Source organism: Lemur catta, chromosome 12 (genome assembly GCF_020740605.2).
Source record: "Lemur catta isolate mLemCat1 chromosome 12, mLemCat1.pri, whole genome shotgun sequence".
NCBI classification, from domain to species: domain Eukaryota; kingdom Metazoa; phylum Chordata; class Mammalia; order Primates; family Lemuridae; genus Lemur; species Lemur catta.
In genome coordinates, this window is record NC_059139.1 from 71564526 (window position 1) to 71587614 (window position 23089).

The 23089-nt window shown below is 36.0% G+C and overlaps 1 pseudogene; it reads left to right on the plus strand.

Moving 5' to 3' along the window:
- Positions 1-10689: 10689 nt before the first annotated feature.
- Positions 10690-12961, plus strand: LOC123648179 (annotated as a pseudogene).
- The last annotated feature ends 10128 nt before the right edge of the window (positions 12962-23089 follow it).

The window sequence follows — 23089 nt, forward strand, 5'->3', positions numbered from 1 at the left end:
TTTAAATTCTTAGTTTTGTTATGGGTTGCGAACAGTCATTTTAATTTTATAGAGATGCAATATATCCTCACTTAAAATTAATAGATAGGGGATATTGTTGTGTCCATTTTTAGGCTTATCTTTCTGGACTCAAGAAATAATGTGGAGAGAGGACACATAGAAAGTACTGATATTAGCATTTGTGTTCTACATATTGCAACTAGCAACAATTAAATGACTATATCTACAAACTACAGAAAAGAGTTGTTAACAACTTAGATTTAAGATCCTCAGGCCAGGCATGGTGGCTAACGCCCGTAATCCTAGCACTCTGGGAGGCCGAGGTGGGCAGATCGCTTAAGCTCAGGAGTTCAAGACCAGTCTGAGCAAGAGCGAGACTCCCATCTCTAATAAAAATAGAAAGAAATTAGCTGGACAACTAAAAATATATAGAAAAAATTAGCCGGGCGTGGTGGCACATGCCTGTAGTCCCAGCTACTCGGGAGGCTGAGGCAGAGGATCGCTTGAGTCCAGGAGTTTGAGGTTGCTTTAAGCTAGGCTGACGCCATGGCACTCTAGCTTGGGCAACAGAGTAAGACTCTGTCTCAAAAAAAATAAAAATAAAAATAAAAAAAATAAAGATTTAAGATCCTCAGAGGTATGTACTATATCATTATTAACTATAGTCACCATGCCACGCAGCAAACCTCAAAAACGTATCTCTCCTGTCTAGCTGAAACTTTGTACTCTTTGACCATTATCTCCCAACTCCCCGTAACCCCAGCCTCTGATATCCACCATTCAACTCTTTTAATCATTCCATAATATATATACACACAGATATATAGGCATCACGTTGTAGCCCACAAATATAATTATTATTTGTCCATTAAATTTTTTAAAAAAATTTAAAAAAGATCCTCAGAGGTGAAAGTTGCCTTCTCAGCAGTTTTCCTTTAGTCTGCTACAAACAAACACAGTATAATAAAGGTAGCTCATGTCCTAATTTGGCTATCAAAAGAAATTTGTTCCTCTAAAATGTGTTGGTATGATGAATCAAAGAAGAGTAGACATACCATTAAGACCTAATACTAATCTATCAAAATTTTAACTTAATTGTTCATTTGTTGAAAAAATCTAACTCAACCCCAAATATATTTAATTTCATCTAATATCAAATACAAGCTTTGATTAGCGGTCCTATTGGAAAATGTTTCAACTAACTCTAGAGAAATGTTTCTTAATTTTGAACTTCTTTTGAGGGTTTTGGCTTATTCAAAAATGTTAACTCCAGTGAAGCCAAATTACTTAAAGCCCTTTCATAATTTATGGATTGAAAGTGATTAAGACATTTTGAATATGTTTGTTTTATAATGTTTGGAAATATGTAAATCATTTATAAGTGGCCTCTCTAAGATTATATTATTTAATGACAATAGAACTTAGTTCTCCTGACAGAAGATTGTCACCATTCAAGTGATATGCAAAAAAAAAAAATTCTATTTTCACAATTTTATATTAGTGTTAAAATGTTTTAGAAAGCCAGAGGCAACTATTTTAATTCTTTAAAATTAATTTATTCTCATCTACGCCTCTGAGGAACACTATATAAATGGAAATTACTTAGATTTAAGACAGTATACAATGCTTTAAAAGTTGCAGAGCAGAATGAGAGTAATTGCTGAGTAGGAAAGTCTATATGGGTTGTGTGGCAAAACTAAAATATCGGTGGAGTTTAAAACCAGAAATTAATAATGCATGATTGTGTTATCTTCTCTAGGCCTGCCACACATATGGAGGATATGGGTTCAGAATTTGGATAGTTGGGGTACTTTAGGGTAAGGTTTTGCCCTACTTGACATTGGCAATGAGTCAATGAAGTTTTCCATTGAAATAGAGTTATTATAAATGTGATGGACTACAGAATGTAAACAAAGGACAGGAGTAAAGAGTGGTCGAGGCTGATCCACAGATCAAGAGAAGTTTAAGGACCTAGAAAAATGAGTAAGATTTAGTGAGGTTTGTAAGTAGGGTACAATGGAAATAAGAGTGAGAGTAGGTAGTAAGTTTTTTGAATTTAAAATATCAGAGGTAGAACAGTTGTCAATGATGATAAGAATTCAGATAGCTATGGAAATTGAAGAATGTGAGGATCAAATAGCTCAAAAGCCTGGAATATAGGGATATTTATCTGCATGAAGGTTTGCACTCACCCACGTTGATACCAACTATTGGGCCAGTAAAGCAGATTTCATTTTTAGGTGATAAACTCATTATTAAATGAGAATGTCTAGCCAGGATATCACTAAAGAAAAAGAATTCATTTAAACAGATGCCAGGAATCTTAAATATAACCAACTGGAAGCTATTGAAGCTTGAGGTATACAGCGATATTTGTTTAGAAAAGGTTTTTCTGGCTTTGGTTGGGAGGAAATGCAGAGTGGCTACTGCAGTAGTGTGAAGATTTGGAGAAGTTTGTTAACTATATTTAGGAAGCAATGGCTGTCAATCTGAAGTGAATTAATTTATGAAGTGTTGAGTCTAAAAGATAAAGAGGTGTGATGATTTGTTTGTGGATTATCTCAAAATGAAGCACCACTCTATGCTCTATCTGTTTGTTAGAACTAATCTGTTCTATTTGACTTCAGGCTAGAGTGTCAACTGGTGTGTACTGGAAAACAGCCAAAGAACAAAATTAGTTGGTGCTCCCATAATTTAGAGGCAGAATAAAAGTGTAGGTATACACTAGAACTCTTCTAAATTCAGTGGATTAAAAATGTAAATCTCTCTCCATATATGTATTTATAAAATCTCTCTTTTCACAGACTTTTATGTATATATACATAGTATGTACATAATTTAATATATTGCTTATTATGCATAGCTGATCATTTCTGCTCATAATACATTGGGTTTATCTGAACTTTGGCATGCAGAATTTGTAAGGCATGCTACAAATCTTCTAAATAGTTCCTGCATGGAACACAGTACAACATGTATAACATATAGAGGTGTTTTAAATCCAAAAATTACTCTACATCACTGATATTTAAGACATAAATATATTACTTTTCCTTTTCTCCTAAATCATAGGTTTCCCATTACGTGTCCTTATGCTTCCATGACTACTTCATTTAATTCAATGATATTTAATTTTTTCAAACACATAAAGGGTTCACACTTGATCTGTCAAGAATAAAGAAATTTATATATCAACATTGATATATAAGAGATACCTTTTATGTGGATTCTTTGGTAGAAGGATGTCAATGGCGGCAGATGCAGTGGAATCAATAAAGCATAGAAAAAATATTCCTTTAACAAACTAGGAAATGGTAAAAATGTGTATCTTAAAGCAGAATTTATACTTGATATCCTGCCCTATGGAGGTGCACTACTGATATAATAAATCTTTGGTTGAGGAGGTAGGAAAGCTTGGGAATAGCTTCAAAATCTATTTTCCACTGATAGTAAAGATGATGGCTAGAGTGTGAGTGACTTAATACTCCCAGGCTTATGTGTGAAAATTCACAGCAATAAGCCAATATCCTAGAATCATCTTGAAGAATATTTAAGTACCATTTAAAATAGTATTATGGGCAATAAAGGGTAGGCAGGTTAAGATTTTACAAATGTATTAGAATGAGTATAAGGAAAGTATCATCTAAAGGGAAGAAAGCTCTCAAATCAACTATCACTATATGTGATAAATCTATTAGCTGCTATTGTCCTCCCACTGAAAAGGAAAGAAGAATCAGGGTTAAGAAAATACCCAAAGCACAGTAAAGAGACATTGGGAAAGCCTGCAAAAGTGACTAACAATATACTTTAGCTCCAAAAATGGAAAACTATTAAGTATATTGGTTATTTGATATCTTTGCTATTTATATTTTTTCAATCATTAATGATATGCTCAAATCCAAAGGATGATTCAGAGATTATTTTCCTTCAAATATAACCATCACTGATGTAAAAAATAAAAATAAATAAATAAAGAGGATAGCACAAAAGTAACAATGGAAGTAAAATAATTCAATCTAAGCCTACAGAAGAAATGGTAGAAATATATATTAATTTTTAAAAATTTGATATATAAAATGATTAGAAAAATCAACCAATGATGGGTACATAGTTGTGAAACTGGAAAAGGCCCAGAAAATGGTGAAATTTAATTTTTTTCACTATCTCAATCATGTATCTTCATGTTTCAATTCAATATATAATTAACATTGCTCACGTAAATTGGGCCTTTAGTAAATTAACCACCAAAAAATATTTCTAAAGCTCTCCAGGAAAGACTGTAAAATGTTTAGAAAAGTTGAGTATTAGTTAGACTCCAAAATATTCATCTCTTCCTATGTGACAGTGGTTGAAATTGGGAGAAAGGGAAATGGCCTGAGTTACTGTTCTTTACTCATGGACTAGGGTACACTGCTATAACTTTCTTGCAAGGAAATTAAAATTACATGATATTATAGAATCGTCATAGCCAGAATATATATCTCATTTTTTTGTCACATGTGACATTTCATTAAATGAATTTTCCAGAGGAAAGGCATTTTGTCAGCCCAGACTATATTAGCTACATGTGTATATACATATATGTACATGTGCATATGTGTGTGTGTAGCAATCTCTTCCCACATCTGTTTAATTAATTAGGTGTTTTTCCTTCTTACTTTGTACTTTGTTTATGCTGTTGGAGGTTCACAGGGAGTTAAAACAAATCTAATTACTTGCCTAACATATTTTATAACAGGTGAGTGACAAATTAATACCAAAAGTTTATTTGAAACAAATATTGTATTTGGAGGCAAAATGTTTGAAGATTTTATTACAGTGGTCTAGCAAATATTGAGTATTTAATGGTAGAGTTGCTCAGTAGAGTAAATTAAACCTGGAAGTTGAAGCTGCAAATATTCACAGAGAGAATCACTGTATAATTTTAAATCTCCAATAGCCTGGTTTAACATTTTAGCGCTCAGTTGTCTTGGTAGGATCAGTTTCCTCAACACAGGTGTGTAGCAGAAGCATTACAAGGACCCTGGAGAAGTGGACTTGTCAATATTTTACAGTTTCATCTTCAACTTGTTCACTGGATATAGATGCCATATCATGTCTCAGTGAGCTTTGCTAATAATATAAATGAGACGTTTCAAAATACTTTGGCTTTCCTAATCACAGCTTTTAATAAAACCATAAAAGCCATAATAATTTTATAGCCTCAAGGTAGAGAAAATAAGAATGTTCTTTGATGAAGTTAGAGGTTAAATTTGGAGGAGTGTAGATATTTAATAAACTGTAACCCCAACATTTTAATCAAGTTAGTTGATTGTTGTGAATACTGAAGCATAGGTTGTAAAAGTTTCCTAAGCAAAATGTTTTTCTATTTTAAAAATATTTTCTAATGGATATAAATAGGCCTGTTATGTCATGGAGTAATTATTTGTATCCTCGTACAAATTTTATAAAGATAAGGGTATTGGCTCTAGAATTAGACTGCTTGTTCTTGAATCCTACTCATTTCAACCACTGTGATTACTGCCCATAGAACCTTTGATAAGCTCAGTAACCTCTCTGTGCTTCAGATCCTTCATCCATAAAATGGAGCTAAAAATACATGTCAAAGGGGTTAAATAAATTACTTCACACAAGTCTGGAATAATAAGTGTTAGCTCTTACTGTTATTGTTATTTTTCATCTACTATTACTGCTCCTTATTGAAGAAAATTAAAAGAAACTATGGTTATAAAATGTTTCATATCACAAATTGTTTTTAAGAAGCTATTTCATCTGCTTTAAAGAGTCCTGATAATACATTTGTTGATTTGCAAGATTCTCTTTCATCAAAGGCAAGGAAAGCAAAACAAGCAAAAATAAAATTTTAAAAATAAAAGAAACAAGTAAAATAGATATTTTATTCAAATGGTGAAATTCAGTTTACCGTCAGTTTCCCAGACAGTGCATTATAAGCATATCTTCATTTTCAGTGATAGAACTCAAAAAGCATCAATGTCTAAATAAGCCCCATACTTTAAAAAAAAGTGTTTTCCATATAAATGAAGGCTTATGCATCTCTTTCAAATTTCCATACCTAAGATGAACTGGTTGTAGAAGTTGATGACATGCATACTGCGAGAATTAACTGAAGCCAAAACAGCACTACATCTATGAAATTCTTTGAATTTTACAATACCACCTCTTTCCTTATTCTTGCTTCTGTATATTTCCCAGTAAACTCTACTCTGCTTCCTTCTGATAAAGCTGAAAGTTATAGAGGTCTACTCAGTGATTTTGACATCACCTGTACTCTCAGAAACTACAGAATGCAATCTCAGAGGAGGTGGTTCAAACTCACATTCTTTCAAGGCAAAAAGATGGTGTTGTATTTAATATGAGTTTTCTATAGTTTGAGATCTATGCAGTTGACTGAATTGAGCAAAAATATACATCCTTTTGCACTTGTACAGTTTAATGTTTATAAGGTGTTTCTATATTGGTTCTCTCCATTGTTATTCAAATGTTTGCCCCTATTTTTAAAAATATTTTTTTCATATTAAATTATTTTATCATAGAGTGACACACTCTCTTTCCTATATTGGTAATTGGCTACATAACCTATAAAACACACTTGGTTGACTGACCAAGTATACTATTATATGAATCTCTCAATGTTGAATAATAAAGACTCATAGCCCAAATTTTCCCTAGAAGCAGCAAATTCTTCCACTAAAAAAACAACAAAAAACATGTTTCTGCTTAGAGATCTACATCAACAAAATCATGCTCTGACTTCTGAAGGGAAAACTTCATACATACATGTATACATACACCAGCATTTCTCTTCTACCTGGGCAAAAATTCTAACAAAGAAAATTTTTCTTATAACTGTATAATTGAATTTGCTCCCAAGTACAGATAGTAATTGCAACCAATTTCTAACAGACCTGGTTTTTATCACTACATAGCAGATATATTTGTTTCAGTGTGTCTAAAGCATTTTGCCTACTCAGTGCAATAATTTTTTAGGCTCAGATAGTACTGAGAGATTCCTCAAATGAAAATCAACTTTATTATTTTATAGAAATGTGCATGGCTTTCCATGTGTGTATGGGTGGGTGTATTATAGGAAGGGAGAACTTTTCTACATAAATGGTTTTAGAAAGTCAGTTTTCATCTTTTTCCACTGCCCTACTCTTTGTGGTGTTTTGTTTTCTTGGTGGTTTTTGAAAGGCATTTTCTCAGAAGAATAAGGGCCTCACGCTAATTTTAAGGAAATTGATCAAATTTAGGAAAGCTCTCCATTATCCTTTATCAAACCAAGTTTTTATTACATTGGACTAATTGGTTAATATATTTATTTATTCTAATTATGGAATACAGATATAGAAATAAAGCATAGGTTCTTGTTTAATTTAGTATATTAGAAAGTTGCAAGATAATATTGCTCCTGCACTAACAAAAAAATGCCCAGGTATTCTACAAAAGAAGTTTTGTTGAGCCCATCAGAAAGCAGAGGATACAATGTAACTAAGAGAAATAAATTCCATCAGTAGCAAAACAGAATGCATATTAATTCTTTTTGTCAGAGTACAGGAGAAAGAGGAAGTTTCCACAGAAAATAATGCAATCGGGTGAGGAAAAAAAATGCTAATGAATTCCTAAAGAGTGAGTATGGATTAGGGTATCAAACTAAAATAACTGGTAGCTCTAGACACAGAGGAGTTCACTCCCACTAATAAGCTAATCTCCATGTACCTCAGCAAGTTGCTAATAAAAATATTGGAAGCAAGAAAAGAGACTGGAAAGAGCTTCCATTACTGGCAGGAGCAGACATATGGGACATAACCAGCTACTACTTACTCAAGTGGCACAAAATATTACCCATTTCCCCAAACTTTCCTCTTTTACAAAGCAAAAGCTTTAAACTTCTTCAGTAGGGATAGCAAAACCTCTCACAATGCTCAGATATGCTGGGAGAGGGGAGAAGCTAAACCACCTGTCCCTAAAGGAGGAGTAGAAAACCTTCCTTTCAACTCCTAGGAACCAGCAATGATCCATTGTTCCTGCGGAAAGAGCTGAACAAATGCTTTCTACCCACAGAGGTTAACGGGAAACTTTCTTGAACCCAGGATCTGCATTGATAAAAGGCAAAGATTTCCCATCACTGGTGGAGGCAGGAAACTCTTTCCTATCCAAGATCCATCATAGATATAAGGCAGAGATTGGCTTCCATAGGTGGGAGCAGGGACGGGAAGGCTGGCAAATCTACACCTCAGAGGCTCAGAGGCTTGGAGGCCCTCTCTGTGGTGCAGGTACGAAGGGTTTACTACAAGCTGAGGTAGAACAGGATCACAAAGGAGGCCCAGGGGAGAGCAGCTTACCACTGGAAGAATCTGAAGACTGTGGAGTACAAAGATAGGTCAACTACAGTCTTAGACGTCCATGCTATATTATGTCAACTGAAAAAGTCACCACATTTATAAATGTAGCAAGGACAGCTTCATTTCGTAGACAGGGTTGCAGCCTGCAGGTTGTCCATCTTGACAGGCTGAGCAGCTTAGCCTCCTCAGCAGAGACCAAAAACAGGCACTTTAAAGAAGGAAGAATGAAACAGGAATTTATGCTGAATGGGTTGGGTAAGCATACATACTCAGCAGGTTATAGGAGAAGCTATGAATATTTATGAAGAGGGGATGCACACATGCACGGGTAAGCAAAAATGCTTGTTACACGTGTCCCATGTTCACTTTGGGGTGGAGACTTAACATCTACATGTATTACAATTAGGCCTTATACCTCAAAATGTTAAGCAGGGACACAAAAGCTCTTGGTGTGCAGCCTCTGTAAACTGGCCAGAACCAGTCCATGGTTGGTGGTCTCTTATCAGGAGAAAGTTACTGAAATCAGTCTCTTGTCCAATCAAAGCTGTGGTTATGGTTTTGGGAATTGTGGAACAGGAAGGGGGACAGGGAGGAGGGTGGTGTCAGTCAGCATCTGGTGGGCTGTGAGCTGCAATTGCCGGCCATGGCCTTAGATCTTATTTATAATTTGGTATCCTATGCCACAACGAGTCTGTCCCATCAGTCTTATGATCTCTATTTTAACAATAACAAATAACCACAAACATAGCAACAAAAAGCAACATGACACATATTTTTAATCTCACAGCTTCTGTGGGTCAAGAGTCTGGAAATGACTTAGCTGGGTCATCTTCAAAGCTAAAATCAAGGTGTCAGCCCAGGGTGGGTACTCATCTGAAGGCTGAGCTTATGATTTCTCATAAAGTTAAACACGTCCTTACTATATGAACCAGTAATCCTACCCTTAGGTGTTTACCCAAGAGGAAAGAAAATATATATCAACACTATGTATTTGTACATCAATGTCGACAGCAGCTTTATTTCAGTAGCCAAACTTTAAAAAAAACCCAAAATGTCTGTAAGGAAATTTTGGTGTGTTCATACAATTCAATGGGCTGTTAATCGGCAATAAAAATAAATGAATGATTGGTAAATGAAACATCATGATAACTCTCAAAAACATACAAATCAAAAGAAGCCAGACACAAAGTTATGTCCTGTATGATTTAGTGCATAGGATATCCTGGAAAAGGATAAGCCTATAAAATCAGATATCACGTAAGTATTACTAGGAGCTCAGGGAGAAAACAGTTAACAGCACACGGGAAACTGGGAGTGATGGAAATATTCTATTGCTCAGTTGTGTTGTGATTATACAAATGCACATAGTAGTTAAAATTCATCAATCTGTAGGCCTTTAAGGATAAATTTTATTGTACTGTACTTAATTTATATTTCAGTAAACTTCAATTAAATAAGATGAAAGAAAATAAGCAGAAAATTATATGACATTTTTAGCATTTCTAAAATCATCTTATTCTACCATTTGTGAAATTAATACATTTATCATATTGTGTTATTAACAGTTTGTGTATTGGTTGTCTATTCCCATATAACAAATTATTACATATTTAGCAGCTTAAAACAGCATATATTTTTATTTCACAGTTTCTGTAATTCAGTTTCTGTGTGAGCGCAGCTCAACTGGGTCCTCTGCTTCAGGGTCTCTCACAAGAATGCAGTTAAGGATTCCGGGTTGAAGGCCCAACTGGATGAGGTTCCATGTCCAAGTCTGTGTTATTGTCGGCAGAATTCAATTCTTGGGGGCTGTTAGACAGGAGGCCTCAGTTTCTTGCCGGCTGTTGCCTAGTGGCAGCCCTTAGTTCCTTGCCATATGGGCCTTCCCACTATGGTAGCTTGCCTTATGACAGAAGTGACAGAAGTAATGACAGAAGTGACATCTTATCCCTATTTTTCAGTGGTGCCTTGGCTAGAAAGAAGTCACAGGTCCCACCCACACGCAAGGGGTAGGGATGACATAAGGGCATGAGTGCCAGGAGGTGGACACCCATGAGGGCTGTGTTAAAAGCTACCTGCCACATAAAGTTAATTTCAATGCAATGGATATATTTGTGTACAGAATATTTATTAATAGAAATTCAGTGGCTAAACTACATAATGATAATTGGCATATTAGATAAAAATTAAATTAAAAGTATTTCCTATATTACATATTTTGTGTCATATTTTAATTTCACAGAAATAAATGCTAGGAAATCAATTGTTTACCTGTGGATCTCATTACAGTCATTATGATATTGATATTATGATACCAACTTGAAAAAAAACAGTAACAGATGGAGTGCTTGACATAAACCATGAACAAGAAAATATACCAAGTACAAACAGAAAGAGATCTTCTGATGATTCTTTAAGCCATGAAGAAGATCTTGACAAAGCAATTGAGCTCCAAGAAATCATGAGTAAGAAGTCAAGGGAGCAGAGTCAGACATAAGAGCACCCCGCTGCTTTCCCCAGTCACATGACAGAGCTGGAAGAGGATCTTGACCCTGCTAGAAAAAAATCTCATCAAATCTGAAGAATTGAACACAAAATTTCAACAAGATGTCTGTGAAGCCATGCCTCAAAAGGAGGACATAAAAGAGAGAATCGCTACTCTTGAAGAACACTACCTCACTGCACAGCGAGAAGCCACATCTGTGCATGACCTCAATGACAAACTTGAAAACGAAATTGCAAATAACGATTCTATGCATGGGCAGACTTAAGTTAAAAACCGTTAGTTACAAGAACGCCTGGAACTGGCAAAGCGGTAGCTGTAGCTGACTTTGAGAGAAGGCGAGACGCTCCCCGAGGTGGAGGCAGAGCTGGCCCAGAGGGTGGCTCCTCTTTCCAAGGCCAAAGAGAGACATGGCAACATTGAAGAAAGGTTACAACAGATGGAAGCGCAGTTGGAGAAAAAGAATCAAGAACTGCAGCGGTTGGTACTAGATGAAAAGACAACGATAAAATAGGAAACCTCCGCTGCTGCCTCCCCGAGGCCCCCACCCCCCGTTAGACCGGCTGCGTAAAGGAGCGTTGCAAACAGCCATTCAGAGGATTTCGGGGACAGGAGAAGCTCTGTAGGCTCCCAGGATGGTCCCATAGCAATCCCAGAAGTAGCAACAGCAGCCAAGACTCAATGCACAAAGCCCCAAAGAAGAAGAGCACCAAATCCTCTATAGGTCACTTGTTTGGTGAGAAAAGAAAAGGTCCGACTTGGATCGACGGACAAAGAAGCGTTAGAGCAAGCTGGTGTTTCCGAGACAGGTGTCTCAGGATGCCTCGGGACTTGGCAAATTGGGAGGACAGGCTGAAAAAAAGTCGTGAACTTCAAGACAAGCGTGAATTGCTCGAGGAAGTGCAGAGACAAGGTTCACCTCTTGCCCAGTGAGATGGGCGAAGGGTCCTCGTTCGGCTGGTGCCCTGCGTGGGGGATGCCACCGTGCCCTGCATGGGGGATGCCATCGGGTACGTCGCCACTTGCCCGACGAACGTGAAAGGGAGCCGTCGGTCGGCCGTGTCCCCGGGGAGACCGGCGTTGGCAACCCCTGCACGGGCTGGAGCTGGCGGTCCAGCGACCGTGACGCTGACGAGCCCGTCTGCCTCAGCCGCGTCCAGAAGGACCACAGGACATATCTGGTTAACACGCGAAGAGCCGGGAGTCCTCTGCCCTGCGTGGCAAACGGCACCCGCATCCTGGGGACCTGAGCCACGTGAGGCCTGGCAGCCAGCGGCTCCCCGCCTGGGCCTCCCCCGGCAGCAACTGGCGCACATGCAGTGCCTCATTGATGCTCGGATGCTGCCCTCCGCGACACAGACAGACCTGTGCGGGCGGCTGACAGTGGTCCACAGTTCTCACAGAAAGAGTTTCCAGTGTGGGATGACGTTCCTGCGAAGCTGAAATGATGACCGAAAAGGACTGGAAAGAAAAAGAGAAGAAAGTCAGAATGGAATCAAAGATGTGCTTGTTGGGAGCAAAATATCCAGCGATTAGCTGGATCTTGTGTCTTGGTCTCAAAGAACATGCAAACAGTCTCACAGAGAGTGGCGTTCACCGTGCGCTTCTGGCCTTGGATGAAACCCTCGATTTCAACGCACTGGGGTTGCTGTTACCGGTCCCAACGTAGCGCGCACAGGCTCGTGCTATCTTGGAAAGAGAGTTTAACAGCCTTTGGGTCGTGGAGGTTCTATGATGATGATGATGAAAGCTTTAGGAGAGCACCCTCGTTGAGAAAAATGTTTAGACCAAAAAGGACATTCGTGGCCTAGCTGTTGAGTCAGCGGAGACTCTCCCTGAAACCTTCTGGGTTACTTGCATGTCTGCACCCTCTATGCAGCCAAAAAACCGAGGCCAACGTGTCAGAAACAGAGGTTGGATTCTGCTACAGTCAGGATTTACTCCTGCTAAACCCTCCTGTTGTTTACCCACACTACTACAGATGATTGTGGAGCATCTTGAATCCAATAAAAACTACATTTTAGAATTCAATGGAATCTTTAATCTCTTAATAGTTGTTATGTGGATCCTAAGAAATTTTATTACAGTTTTTAATTAGTGAAAAACTCATGAATACCATAAATAATATTTTAGAATTTAATGTTTCTTATATTTATGTAAACTTAGGATTCTTCATTTACATAGTTACTTTTCATGTATATCTAGGCTATAAATATCCTTTCAAATCAGTTCATGTTTTTATAACCTAATTTTAGTCTTTCAAATGAATGTAGTGTAATGTTTGTATGTATAAATCCTATAAATAAATATAGGGCTTTTGTAGATTAAAAAAAAAGAAAGAAAGCTATATCTTTGAAGCCAACAATAATATCTGTCATATTTGTATTCTTGGTTTGGTTAAAAAGGTAGCATATGATTTTAATTATTGTCTGGTTAAAGACATCTTCAAAAGGTTCACTAGTTAATTTCTTTTTCCTTTCTTTCTTTCTTTCTTTCTTTCTTTCTTTCTTTCTTTCTTTCTTTCTTTCTTTCTTTCTTTCTTTCTTTCTTTCTTTCTTTCCTTTCCTTTCCTTTCCCTCCCTCCCTCCCTCCTTCCCTTCCCTTCCTTCCTCCCTCCCTCCTTCCCTTCCCTTCCTTCCTTCCTTCCTTCCTTCCTTCCTTCCTTCCTTCCTTCCTTCCTTCCTTCTTTCCGAGTCTTACTCTGGTGCCCTAGGCTGGAGTGCAGAGGCACTATCATAGCTCATTACAGCCCCAAACTCCTGTGCTGAAGTCATCCTCCTGCCTCAGCCTCCCAAGGAGCTGGGGACTATAAGCACATGCCACCACACTTGGCAATTTTTTTTTTTTTTTTTTGTAGAGACAGGCTCTCCCTGTGTTGCCAGAGCTGGTCTGGAACTCGTGCCCTCAAGCGATCCTCCCAAAGTGCTGGGTTTACAGGTGTGAGCCACCATACCTAGCCTCACTAGCTAATTTCATTAGATAATATTAATACCTGTGATAAACTAAGCTGCCTATAAAACACTAATTCAAATTTGATTGAAATATTTTATAATAATACTGAAAGGGCACTAACCAAAATTGTTTATTAATAGTCAAGGTTTTTTATGTTTTATTTTGATTTGCTCTTCCTAAAAGATACATATAAAATATACCAATTTCTTTATAAAATTCTATTTCAGAGTGCATATTTTAATTTCTGTTTTTAATTTTTAAATTCAATGTTTTAAACTTAATACTTTAAATTGAATGTTTTAGCATTAATCTTTTTATATCAGATGTTTATATTTAAATTCTTTGCCACTTATTCCATTTATATTTATTTTTACTTGTAGGTCTTTAAGGATTTCCAACTGCTCCTACTTAATATTAATTTTATTCTTTCAAAAATTTTGAATTATAAGACCATTTTTCTTCAATTAAAAAAAAATAATTGTTTGACATCCTTCAGCATTTCTAGGTTTTAGGCTTGTTTTTAAAACTATTCCACTATTAAACATTTATCTTATAAAATTGTGATTCTATCATTTCAAAGATGTTTATTGGTTTAACCATATAGTCTAATTTTGAAAAGCAGAGAAAAAAATCTCCTCTATTATTATTATTATGTATTATTTTGAAAAGAAGGGTTTATTATAATATGTATTATCAGTTTGCTCCCTATCAACCTCTTTGTCAGCATATCAGGAAGATACAAATTCTAGCATTGAAAAAGACGTAGCACTCTGTCTGATGTACACTGAATTATTATTTCACTCTTTGCACTCTAATTTACTTTTACGTAGATACAATTCAAATTATATAATAGCAGGTTTTTTATGTTTGGAAAAGTGTTTCAGGATAAAACAGAATAACGTAAGTTTTCTTTTATATATATTTTTATTCATTTATATATTTATTAATTTCATTGAAAGATGTTTACTGATTCATTCATTAAATGAATATTAAGTATGTGCTATATGCAGACAGTGTATTAATCTCTGAGAATATAGTAGTGAATTAAATAGAGGCCTGCTCTCATGGAGCTCATATTCTAGTGACAGGGAAACACACACAGTAAGGAAATAAATGTATCTCAATTACTGATAAAATGCTTTAAAGATAAAGTTGAGAAAAGTGCACAGAAAATAGACATGAGGAGACATAAAAATGCTTCAGATTTCCCTTAAATGCTGTCAAAATTGGTACAGAATTTTAGGATCTACAAGGGCATTCAGAAATAATCAGATTCAAGCTCTTCATTTTACACATTAGGATATTGCTTTTCAAAGTGAGGAGGCAAGTGAATTAGCCAAGGTCTTCTTAGATCACATATTGGTAAATATTACCTAGAAATCAGGTCATGTATTCCCAATGCAGTGCCCATTTTATATTACTAACTTGTTTTGCAAGGTGCCAACTTTGCTCCAAAGAGTTATTCCTGAGGCATAGGCCGGGACTTTCTTCCTCTACTCCTAACCCAATTCCCATATCAGGATGAATATTGCCCTCACTTTTGTGGATGTTTTAATGATATTTTTAATACAGTTTTTTTTATTCTAATCACATTCTTCTTTACATTTATTCATATGGACCGTATGACAATTATAGACCAATGGAGAGTAAGCCCAATATATTGATGAGCGTGTATGAGTATTATGGGGATGAGAGAGAAACTTCCCCTTTCCCTGAAAGTTCACGGAAAGATCAACTCACAATTAAGGCAGATTCATAAAGAAAGAGGTTTATTTACTGTGCACATGGGAAGAATCACAGATTGATTACCCAATATCCCAGTGGGGTCCAGGAATTTCCATACCATCCTTTTAGAGGGGAGGGGGAGATGAGGAATATAGGTGATTCTGTTTAGGGTCAATAAATGGTTCTAGGGAGAATGAATGGATGGGGGAAACAGGTTGACTTGAGAGACAGGTATTATTTTTAAAATTATTTGAGCCAGTCTAGCTGCATTCTTGATCTTCTTTCCTGCAATATATTGAGATAACAGGGAGGGGAAAAGAAGTCATTTGTTCTTTTTGATGGGTCTGTCTGCTTTATGCAGATGGAGGGAAAGCCCCTTCCAAGTCTGTTGATCTTTAAGGTCCTTTAATTCAAAATACGTTTTATAGCAAGGAATCATATTTTGGGGTGAAATTTTGTGAGCTCCTTCAGTATAATGTGTGTTCCCCACATCAAGTAGCTTATGTAATGGATATAGTTAGCACCTTAAGACATTTGCTGCGTCAGCACCTTCTCAGCAAAGACTATTGCAAGAAAGGCCCAAAGAGTAAATAATTTACGCATATATTTTGATCCTGGATCTCCTTCAGTGCTTTCAACTGGGCCCCATAAGCACATATTTACAAAACCTAGAAGACCTTAAGGGAACATGATATGGTTGAAATTGGCTCATTTCTTCGGGTTCGTAAAATATCAAAAGCATCCTGAGGCTAGAAATGAGGCCCGAGATCTCCATTGGCTTCAAAATCACACACATCTTAGCTATACGGTTGTTTTGGGGGCTGAAACTTACCCTGCTATGCTTGAATACAGATTAGGGCTCCCAGGCATCAGGAAAAAAACCCAAAAAACTTTAGGGTTATTTAAGAATGTGATTAGTCAATGGAAGTTTTTTATTATGTACTCAGTAACCATCTGCAGTGAATAAAAAGCTACTAGTTGGCCTAAATATGTAGAAGCATTCTGGTCACCGTGTTTTGGGGTAGTTTTGGTCCTGTGCCCACATGCACCTGTTATCTATGCCCAAACACTGTTGTGTAGGCTAAGAGAGGCAACAAGTACAACGCTGCCGGTGAGATACCCATTAGACTTACGAGTAAGCATATTCATATTTATATCCATACTTGCTGTAGAAGGATGTCTCTACTAGTCAATGAAGGCATGCCAATAAGTTTTCATCCACAAACCCAACTTTAGTGACAAATATGAAAAAGTAGAACAATACCAAGAATATAGTCTCATGTGCCTTTATTTCATGAAAATATAAGTTTAAATCAGAGTTGCAGAACAACTTCATAAATTGTTTCAGGAATTACAGTGATTCAATATAAATGAAATCACAGCTGGCATTGATGTAAGACTGCTGTGAAGAATCACTTTGCTTAAAGGTGCTGCTATCACTTGGTCAAGGGTTGCTTAAAAATAGGAGAAAGGGCTAGGGAATAAAGGTAATGAATAGCGGAAATGAATAAACTAGAGAGAAAACTATTGGTACAGTATGAAAAATATAAAATCCATTAAAGTAATGACAGTCCAATTTACAAAAATTTCTCAAGATATCTTGTAAAATAGCTCTGCATGATTTCTCTTATTTTCAGCTAGATGCTCTATATAACTGGGTTCAAGTCCTGTTGCTGGTGTGATAAAGTGAAAAAGCTTCAAATTGCCATCAGAAAACCTGGGGTCAGCAACTAGGAGTTGCCACTTACATGTGAATTTGAGAAATATCTGACTTTACATGAGTGATCAGTAGTTTCTTAATTGATAAACAAATATTATATAAACATGAGAACCATGGAATAGTAACTCCAAATATCTTTTCATTATAAATGAAAAGATTCGGCCCACTTGAGGTAAAGTAATTTGCTTTAGGTCATCAACTGAATAACAAGGACTGAGACTAAAATTTTCATTTCCTGTCTCAGTTTAATGGGAATTTTTTAGGGCTTTGCTCTTCAAAATATGGTCGCTGTAGGAACAACATCAGCATCACTGTGGAGCTTGTTAGTCATGCAGAAAAGCTGTGACCTCAGAAGACTGAATCAGAATCTGCATTTTAACCAGATCCCCAGATAACTCCAGTGCATATTAGCATTGGGGAAGCAACTGGAACAAATGTGTAGATAAATGTAAAACAAATTCTGCTGAATAAGTGCATACTATAATTCTAGGATAGAACTTTACTTAAGTATGCCGCTAAAAGTGCTTTCCATTCAAAATCTGGAATTGAGAAAAAAAATGCCCTTGTAATAATTTCAGTAGTAATAATCCTCACATTTATCAAACCCATGTATTGCAGTGAATTCAAAGCTCCTCCCACAAGTCAAACTGAGAATAACCATATTAATTAAATATTTATCTGGTATGAGGCAGTATTTAATCAACAAAAGATTTTATCTATGTATACTAGAGGAGTTTACAGAATTTAGTTTCTCTCCCTCTCTCAAAATTTGTTTAAGTTTAGATAAAAGCAAAGTTACAACCTAAAAGGAGTGTGGGCAAATTATTTAAGAGGTGGCAGTGGAAATAGATTTTTGCATATTCCTTTCTGATGTATTCACAGATAGGTCTACTCCTCAAAGTAATAAGAAGGTAATATAAACCTCAAATTCTGGCTGTTTACATAAAGCAACTTAAAGATGGCAATTGTGTATTTGAAATATGCATCTCCAGTGACAAACATGGTGCCTGGCTAGACTAAGCGCTGAATAAGTATTGTTTACAAGAAACCAGGGCTGGCGGAAGGGAAGCTGGACTAAAATGGTTTTTTTCTGTTCACCTAGTTGAAGAAAGAAGGAAATTTGATCTGATTGTTGTTACTATCAGAAGAACATTTGGTAACTCTCAATAAAATTGAAGTTTAAGTCCTATAATCACAAGAAACTAAATTCTGCCAACCTGAATGGGCTTGAAAATGGATACTTTTCCAGATTTTCCAGTAGAAAATGCACCTGTGTCCACACCTCAATTGCAGTCCTTTGAGATATGGAGCAGAGTAATAAGTTGATCCATGCTGTGCCAACATTTTTTTTTAAGTTGCTAAATTTTTCTGTAATTTATTGTGGCAGGAATAGAAAATTAAAACATATGTGAATGTCAAATAGCAGTAACTATTAAAAGATCTTTACTGATTCTAATGAACAGCTAGGTTTGACACAGCCTTTTTTGCCTAGTATAATAACATTGACAAAAGAAACAATAAATATTAGAAAGGATAAATAAAATAATCATTTGCAGTCATAGAGTGTATCATCTGATTTTTGTCAAGAATTGGTAATTTACTGATAAGCTATTAATATAAGAGTTCTGTAACATTCTCAGTTTCAAAACCAATGTACAAAGTTTATTGCCTTTTTTAACCTGGGAACATATCCCATAGAAATACAAGAAAAATATTATTTCATTCCCAATAGCTAAAACTACATAGAAATAGTAGTTTCTAGGTGAAATAGGTACAGGGATAACAAGAAATATTCTGAACCTATGTGAATATTATTTTTAAAAAACTTTATGGTGAATCTTAAGATAATTTTTTTTTTTTTTTTTTTTTTTTTTTTTTTTTTTTTTTTTTTTGAGACAGAGTCTCACTTTGTTGCCCGGGCTAGAGTGAGTGCCGTGGCGTCAGCCTAGCTCACAGCAACCTCAGACTCCTGGGCTTAAGCGATCCTTCTGCCTCAGCCTCCCGAGTAGCTGGGACTACAGGCATGAGCCACCATGCCCGGCTAATTTTTTTGTATATATATTTTTAGTTGGCCAGATAATCTCTTTCTATTTTTAGTAGAGACGGGGTCTCACTCTTGCTCAGGCTGGTCTCGAACTCCTGACCTCGAGCGATCCACCCGCCTCGGCCTCCCAGAGCTAGGATTACAGGCGTGAGCCACCGCGCCCGGCCCATAATTTTGAAGAGTTATCCTAAATGAGTCCATAAATAAAATTACAGTGAAAGACCTGGAACTCAGAGACAAAGAGAGACAATGGCCAGATGAAGGTGAAGAGGGTGACCCCAGGAAGCAAAGCCAAATAACTTTCCACAACCTATTCTTTGTTCATACACCTCAAAATCTGATGAGTATTTATCTAAGAATAATTTAAAGAAAATATATTTTCGTTCTAAACCACAGTGTCAAAAGTTGTCAAAAATAATTTTTTTCCTAAAAACTTCAGAATGTTAGGAGTCAGATTTCCCAAATATCATCCTTCAAACTCTTTGGCAATGATGAGCCTCAGAGTCAGTCAGTCAGGCTGTTAGACACACATGTGCAAGCACAGCAGCAAATGTTCTTAGTCTCCAAGCATTTAAAACTGCACTCCCACAGAAACTATCTAATTTCTTAAATTTCTAATGCTGTTGCTAATGTATAAACAAACCTTACCAAAATCATTTTTTCCACAGCATTAAATATATCACATAAGGTGAAGTTTCTAAACTCTATATAATTACTCAGACCTACCAAGTGTAAGCTCACTGAACCAAATTGATATAAGCTGATATAGCTTTTACCTAAAGCACCAGATTTAGATTTGGTTTCATTGTCATCTCTTCCAGTATCTGAAATTACTGACGTTAACATTATCTGATTATTTATCATTATTTCTTGTTCCTTCTTGTCTTATAGAAGGTTTAGAAGCTTATTCTAGCTGAAGAATGTCATGAAAGTCATAAGTAAAAATTCATAAAATCTTCTGTCCATAATCTTATTTACAAGGTTATCCTGTTTGAATCTTCCAGAATCTCTTAAAACAATAAAAATTTTAAGTATTAAGAATAAATATAATGAATCTTGCAATGTAAATCTAGGGATAGTTCAGGGGGAAAATAGATTTACTTTGTCAATTTCTAACGAAACTCTGAAAATTAGTTCAAAAACAACAGTTGTTAACAATTAACAACTGGAGCCAGCAGGTAAAAACGACTTCATTTTCTTTAGACAATATTAGCTAGAAGTTATGACAGTGGCTCTCAAACAGAATTACAGTGGATATATATTATAATTCACATTACTAGGCCTTAGTTCTACAAACTGAGTTAATAGATATAGAGTGAGAGTAGAAAAGCTAAATTTTGAAGTAGGTTAAGTATTTTTTTCCTCATATATGTTTATCATAACCACCCTTTCAGAAATACCATCCTATTGTTAAAAAATGCAATGAATAAATTTTTATAACACTGAATTAGAATTAATTTAAGGAGATATACATATGCATATATATCAAAAAGTATTTTATAATATTGATTATGACTTTTATAGAGTGAGAGAAAGCTATATTTAATATAAAGCAAATGTACAGTAAAACCTTACTTAATGCCATTGATTCTTGGAAACTGCCATTTTAAGTGAGCAATTTATAATAAATTGTATAATAAAACCAATTTTACCATAGGCTAATTGACATAAACAAGAGTTAAGTTCCTGCAGCATATTTCTATTCACAAAAACATCAATGTCTCAGTCCATTTTTGTTGCTATAAAGACATACCTGAGGCTGGACAATTTATAAAGAAAAAAGATTTATTCGGCTTAGGATTTTGGATGGATGGAAGGTTAATGATTGTGCAGCTGCATCTGATGAGGGCCTCAGGCTGCTTCCACTCATGACAGAAGGTGAGGAGGAGACTGCCTGTGCTGAGATCATGTGGTGAGAGATGAAACGAAAGAGAGAGAGAGAGAGAGAGAGAGTGGAGGTGCCAGGCTTTTTTAAACAACCAGCTCTGGCAGGAACTCAATCACCCCTGAGGGAGAGCATTAATCTATTCTTGAGGGATCCACTCCCATGACACAAACACCTCCCATTAGGCCCCACCTCCAACACTGGGAATCAAATTTCAACACAAGGTTTGCAGGGGACAGATTATCAATAGCAATCAGTGAACTTCTAAAGAAAGACCAAAACACTTCTGATATGAAACATTGGAATAAATGTGAGCTGTACATATATTTAAGAAAGATAAATAAAAACAAGTAAGATAATTATCTACGCAATTATTCCAGTTCAGGGTTGTGGGTGGCTGGAGCCTATTCCAGCGGCTCAGGAACTGACCGGGAAAGGACCATTCCATTGCAGGGCATGCTCATGCACATCCACACTCACTCAGCCTGGGACACCTTATTCACCCAGATTAACCTAACTTGCACATCTCCTGAATGTGAGAGGAAACTGAAGTACCCAGACAACACTGGTGCAGACATGGGAATGGGAAGAATGTACAAACCCCACACAGACAGTGGCCCTGGCCAGGAATCATTTTTTTTTTTTTTCTTGCTAACATTATAATGAAACAGCATTGACCTAAACAATGACGTTATTCTAGGACCTGATGTACTTACTTGGAAGATGTTTAATTATAATGGAGTCTGGACATGAGAAGAACACATGATGGGAACAATGAATATGAAAGCAAAACAATTTTATTTTTTCATTTATTTATTTTTACCACAGTAAGAAAAAGAATAATTGTCCTTGAGAGAATGGTTTCACATGAAAAATTACAAGAGTAGATACATTTTCTAATCCATAAAAACTATCCACATCCTTTATACTAAATTCTGTGTTTCTACAGTCAAAAAATAGCTTTTATTTGTCGTTTCTATTTCATTGTAATTTCATAAGAACCAAATACCTTTCGTTATGCAAAATAGATGTGAAAAGCAAATTTTACAGTCTTTCACTTTGCTCTGAAATTTATTTACCTAGGACATGCCAGGATACCAATATTTCCCAGTCTATTTATCCAATAACCATCACAAAGGGAAGATTAAGATATCAAGAAAGGGGAAATTTTGACTATCAGTGCATGTTACATATCTTCCTACTTATGAACTGTGCTGTTAGTGATAACTATTTCTACCATATAGTAAAATTAGCAGTAATTGTATCAAACATGTACATAGGGAGCTGTGCTTTTCAAAACACATTTTGGGCTTTTAAATTGTGTTCATTTGAATTTCATTACTTTTAATACTTTACCTTAAGCCACGGAATATTTATAATTCTCTGCTTTGTCTTTTGGTGCTCCTTCAATTCAATACATTTTTGTGTGTGTGCTATTCCCCCGTGTGGAAAAAAAGGAAAGTTGTTCATACACTACACTAGCAGTGAGTACAGCATATCAACACTTTGATCTATCTTAAACTTCCATTTGCTTCTTTTTTATTTTCAACTTGTGTCATATGATTTTATTTATGCCGTTCATTAAGTATAATAAAAATGAGAAAAAAATCAAAAAGAATCGGAAAGCAGTTCCTTTCACTTTCTTCTACACCTCTTTCAAATGATTACTCATTCTTCATGAATCCTCCCAGTAGTTAAGTTTCCTTTCAGCTCAGGGTCCTCCATTTAACAAATATTAGCTGATTCTTTTTTATCTGGTAGGTATTTTGCAACATAATGCAAAGTTACCCCTCATGGAACTTGCTGATGTTGATGATGATAAAGGAAGAGGAAGATGCGAAGTATCATGGTTAGGACAATAACAATAGCTAATATTTATTGAATGCTTGTTACATACTAT